General features: G+C 38.3%; 1 protein-coding gene across 2 annotated transcripts in view; it reads left to right on the top strand.

Annotated features, from left to right (window-relative positions):
* Positions 1-613: 613 nt before the first annotated feature.
* Positions 614-6,037, top strand: part of LOC5565620 (serine/threonine-protein kinase ATM) — a 64,450-nt gene continuing 59,026 nt past the window's right edge. For both annotated transcript variants that reach the window (XM_021844847.1, XM_021844846.1), the window contains exon 1: positions 614-1,210. The gene's annotated coding sequence lies outside the window, so the exon portion shown is untranslated. The remainder of the gene's footprint in view (positions 1,211-6,037) is intronic.

Here is a 6,037-nt window from a genome sequence, read left to right as displayed (position 1 = left end):
TGCGGTAGCCGCAGAGTTCTACCGCAGCTGTCAAAGTTCTACCACAGGGTTCGAAATCATTCCATCATTGAAGCAAACAATTCAATCATAGTATGCTTGAAAGAGAAAACGCTATGAAAAATACCAACAAACAACGATCATCAAGACGGCACCCAAGGTATCATTGAAGCCTACTGATGATTGACCAGTACAAATCAGTGATGTGACAGCTGCGGTAGCTTTTCGTTGCACCGTAAAACGGAAAGTTTTCCCTGAAATTGCAATACACCGCGCGGATGTTGTAAAGTTTCCAAAAACGCGCATTTGCCCAAAATTCCACGCGGCGAATGGTTCAGGAAAGGAACACCGCAATGTTATCTCCCATAAGAATGAAATAAAAAGGGAGCAAAACCGCGGTTGTTCCTTTCCTCTGGGGTACGCCGCGTGTCCTTTTGAGCAAACACGCTAATACCGCAACCAAAAGAACAGTGTACCAATAATGGAGGTACTATTTTTCACTGAAGGTTTTTTTTTTGTTTTTTGTTGCTGCGATGTAATTATTTTTATCATTAAGTAAATGGTCGTTACTTCCCGTTACAACAATAAAATGAACATTTATTGTACTTTCTGAATTTCAATGGCTAAATGAAATTGAATCCTGCTTAGTACATCCACTATTGGACAATTAATCTTATACTATCGCTTATGACTAATTAACAGTTACTGATCAATGCTTGATTGATTGATCCATTCTTTCCTTGACCTTATGTAAAGTAAAATAAATAAATTACAATTTGAATAAAATTTATTTAATTTGTTCAATAATTAGATCTAAATCAGATAAGGTAACCCACCGTGCAGCTGCATTTGCACTGATTTCCATATGAACACTTTTTTCATTGGGTAGCCCCTCGTCTACGTCAGCTGTTCTGATTTTTGAAAGCTGCTCTCTTTTGCGTGCTTTGTTTACCGGCTGGTTTTGTGATATTCAAAAGAATTTAGGGTATTTCTCGAAGAAAAACTCGACTTTTTCAGTAATTTGCAAAGTTTAACTGGTAAATAGTGAAATTGTGCCTTTATTTTGCTTGAATTGACTTGTTACCTTAAAAATAGTTCAAAGCTGGTTCTGTTTGTGAGTGAAAACTTCGAGTGCTGTCGTTTGGTTGAAGTGCAATGGTAACGAAAGGCAACATTTGAATTTGTTGTATTAACGCGCAGAACAACTTTAAAAGTAAGTAATTTTCATATCTTTTCTGTAAACATATGAGTTCAAGCATAATTCTTCATTCCGACGTAACTGCAAAAATAAACAAATCGAGATTTGCTTTGCATGGGCTTGACAAACGCATAATCTACATATTGAGTCCAAAAAAGTAATCCTAAAACATTTTTTTGATTTTTTGAAATAAATTTCAAATCTGCCCTATGTGCACTTTACTCAGTGTTTTTAATTTGGCTACATACACCCTACCATTGCAAAGCGACTCAACTGTCAACATTTTTCATGCTAGCACATACACCGTACATATGCTCATAGCAAAGCGACCTATATGCAGAATCAAAACATAAAATTTTAATCAGCAGATACGTCATACTGTTTTCGAATTACTAAACATGTTGGAAATCGAGAGATTCGGATTTTTACAGCTGCAGTAAGCTGACGGGTCGGCAAACTGATGTGGAACATCATCAGTATTCGGTTTTAGACAAATTTCTCACCAAATTTTTCACAAGAACTGTTCTCCATTTACTTTTGTTACTCACGGCTCCGTCTGGTGCTCCTGTTAGTCGAGTTGAAATTGGAAACATTCAATATTCGTTGTAGTTGAACGTAGAAACTGACGAATAGAACAAACTTTATTATGTTTTATGGGAATTTGCAAACCGGTGTATGTGCAACTTCAAAACAATACTGGTGTATATGACGTGACGCATGTGATAAATGAACTGTCAAACCGACGCATCAAGCAAGGTGTATGTATCAAGCAAGGTATGATATCGACGAATCATCATGGTGTATGTGAGCAGCACAAAGCAAAAGGGTTTATTCGATAATTTCACCAGTTTTTCAATCTAATTCCAAACAAATCGGAATTGTTTAATAGTGGTTAGAAACGGTGTTCTTTTTTTCAACTTATAGAAGACACAGCAATAGAAAAAATGCAAAACATTTTAAACAGGATTTAAAATGCTTTACAATATATTGCATCGCATTTTTCTCGAATCCTTCCAAATGTTAGATACGCCGATTTGAAAAATTAGGCTTGCAGTTAGTTTTATAAAAATAGTTAACTTTCGAGTAATTTCTGTTGTTGACAAGTTCGATTTTGTTTGCCTTGCGTGGCGCGAATCGCTGTGAAATGTTTCATGTAGGGTAAAACGGGGCGAAATAATTATTTGGGATACTCGCCTTCGTTTTCGTATTTTGAATGAAAATACTGCCCGCATAGCAAAATACAGTTTGCCTTACTTTGAGAACAATAAACATCTTATAACGGTTACTGTTAATGTATCAGAAATAGTTGCTTTTATGTATAACCATATGGACTTCAAAGCTGTTCACCATTTCAAACAGTAAGATCAACCCATACCTATCAGTAACAATATATGATACTGCTCTGATATTGTTAAATTATATGGAAATGGATTCAAGCAAGATATGGTGGAAATATACCGCCACCATTCGGCAAATTGTTTTTGTTTAAATTTGTGCAACACACTCACACATTTGCATTTGACAATATTGAACTACATTTTAACAGTTCAACAAATAGTTACATTTTGTTGGTATTTGTAGGCGAGGCGACACTTAATCTAGCGTTGAGTGTAGAAAAAAATCGCCGTCAGATTGCCGTCGAAGGAAAACTGTCAAGCTGTATTGTTTACTTCTTATTCCACTGTTAAAACTGTTCAAAGCTTAATTTATAAAAGTCGAGTTAGAGTGAAATTAAGTTTACAGAACAGCAATGCTCATAAAAAAGGACAACTTCGATGGACCCAGTAAGTACAAAGATATTTCGCCAATCTGTTGGATGTTTGGTTCAAACCCAATCCCCGTAGGAACTGCGCACCAAAATCGATACCGCTTGCCGGATGGAGGAGGAATTCATCAATCTGTGCAACGAAAAAGTAGTCAAGAAGCGGCATGAGATGACCGGCTCTACATGGACAACGGTTTGCTGATGTCATCAGCAACATCCAGAAGAACTTCCAGCAACTGCCCCGCTTTGAACACATTATGAACCCCCTGGTCACTCAGCCGATCATTGGCGACGCTGTGTCCTCGCAGCTGACGTTCATCATCAAGGTTTCGGGAACGGTCATCTACCAGGACAATTCTACCAAACCCTTCCAGAAGACATTCACGGTTACAGCCCAGGGCGACAAGTGGAAGATTGCGAGTGATTGCAGCGCTGCTTCCGGTTGTTGGATGCTATCTTTTTAGGGAATCGATCAATACATGGATGCATTGGAAAGCGATATTCCGCGAGTTTCAGAAAGAATGAAAGAATATCCTTGAGGTGATATTTAACTTTAATTGAATCATCACAGGGCTGGTAGCGGGTCTGGTTTTCTATTTTAATTCGAGTCTTTAAAATGTGCAAAATTAAGAGTTTGATTACGTGACTATTCATCTGATTCTTCAAGAATTTCTTCTCAAATTCCTCGAGAAGAAGCCTCAGGAATTTTCCTAGTGCTTGCATTATATTACATAACAGAATAGGATAGGGTAAAAATACAATAAAGCACCGTAATCCAATAATTATGCATACGTTATTTATTTCCCTTATAAACATATGGTTCAAATGTATCAACACTGTTTGGCGTACATTGATTTTGCCGAAAAATTGACAGTATATCTACCTTTTGGAAAACTGTTGATGAGAAATTTTGTTCGAGAAAATCGACGTTTTCAAATGGTTACATAACTTAACCGCCTATTCCCCACATTGTGATTTTCCTATTTACCGTTTGTCGAATTGTTAAAAACGTTTCAGGTAAGGTGGATATATTGTTATTTTTCATTGTAACCAAAATCATTCAGATATTGTTGCAAATGGTTGTGAACCTTTCGGGAAACTGTACTGATATAGTTTTTGTTTATGCGGGTGTGCATTGCGCGATTATTTATCGCGACGGCGACGCCGCAGGTACTTAAAATCGTTTTGGTGTCTTCCGCGCGATTATTCCTGATTGTCCAAGGCATTATCGCGCAGAAGACACCAACACGATTTGAAGTACCTGCGGCGATCTACAAACGTGTTTTAAGATATGTAGATAACAGAATTGTGGGAAATTGGATTGCTGCCCCAGATGAGAATGGTCCCGATCTCTACGATGCGTCCGATGCCTCCTTTGGCTAGTCGATAAAAGAGGAATAGTCATGGCCTGCCATACGCTGGTTAGCAATGAGCCTCTGTACGTACCATAAATTCTTTTGTTCTTTTGACTTTTACTGTGCGCCGTGTGTTGGTGCTGTCTCGCTCTCTCTCACTGGCAACTTGAAAACAGGGCGCACAGTAAAAGTCAAACGTTTTAACATATAGCATGCATACACGGAGAAAATGAAGTACTCAAAAGTGAGTTCATTCCACTCAATTCCGGGGGTTCGTGCGTTAACCTAATTTTGAGTTGACGGGGTAGAAGTTGTTTTCATTTGCAGCCGTGCGAAAAAATACCTACTGGCTAAGTTCTTTTCACTCAACCGGCAGATCAAATAACTCAACTTCCAGTACTGTGCCACTTACTCAAATTTGAGGTAACGCACTAAGGTTCGGTTTTTGGGTTGTTTTGCTCTTCGCTCTCTGACAACAATAGAAGGAGCGAATGAAATGGGGAGAGAAAAATAACTCAAAAGTAAGTTAAAAAATACTCAAATATAGGTTTTCCGTTTTCTCCGTGTAGGCTCATTGACATCTCGATTATGCGAGCGTTATCTCACGCTCGGGTGCATGACAGTTACTCGTAACGCATCGGGGGACAATACATTATTGTCCCCCGATGCGTTACGGGTAACGGGTTACGGGTAATTGTATTCGTCATCAAACGTCAACATCCCACCGCAAAATCGCTAGTTGTTGGAGGGGATTTTAACCTCTAAATTGCCAAATAACCTCCAAATCATCACCTCCAAATTAGTTCTAATACCCTCCGTTATATGGAATATGGTGGCGCGTCGATCATCGCAAGTTTATCGTTGAACAGTCAATTACTATTGTCGGCGCTCGCGGTTAAAGTTAGAAAAGGCTTCTCACTAAGGCTGTGAACCGTTTCACCAGTTCGTTTAACTATTAGTTAAAATTTGACAATTCGATAGTTATTTTCCCCTCAAATGGTTAAATTGAACATCGCGGTCGACCCATTTGAGCTTTGACAGTCGAGTAGTTATTTCAGAACAAAGTTGACAGATGGTTAGTTATTCTCAAATTCACGGGAGCAGAAAATAACTTTCGAACTGTCAAGTTTAACCATGCTCCAGAGCAGGGTTATTTCTAACCGGAGGGGAAATAACTATCGAGCTGTCAAATTTTAACTTAAAGTTAAACGAACTGGTGAAACGGTTCACAGCCTAAAGTTGGATTTTTTGAAAATCTATGCGAGGTAGGAAGTGGTGCATGCGATTCACAACCGGATGCGCTCTAATGCGCCCTACTTCTGAAGTATGATATCTTGCATGGATTCTGAGAAAACTCCATTTTCGAACGATTGGCCGAACTTAAAATTATTCATCTCATCAGCTTTAGGAAAAATCTGCGCAAATTCTTACCGTACAGACAATAGTTTGAAACCGAAACAGTATTCTTATATTGTTGAATTTGGGTTCAGAATGTCCGCAAAAATAAAATCTTTCTCAACCAGTAACTTTATTTTCGATAGCTGTTTGCATCAGTCATAGTGTAGCTAAGCTGGCTTATATATTCCAGGGGTAATGTGCAAGCATTTACTCTTATTTAGTTGAATACCGACAAAAAGTTATGTATAATATAAGCGTCTATTAGATGTTTGAAAACGTCCACCGCTGTAAATTAAAGCCATACTGAAGGAGTCTGGGTTCGAT

Source organism: Aedes aegypti, chromosome 2, assembly GCF_002204515.2.
Source record: "Aedes aegypti strain LVP_AGWG chromosome 2, AaegL5.0 Primary Assembly, whole genome shotgun sequence".
Classification (NCBI taxonomy): domain Eukaryota; kingdom Metazoa; phylum Arthropoda; class Insecta; order Diptera; family Culicidae; genus Aedes; species Aedes aegypti.
Note: the sequence above shows the minus strand (reverse complement) of the source record. Positions and strands in the feature narration are given on the sequence as shown.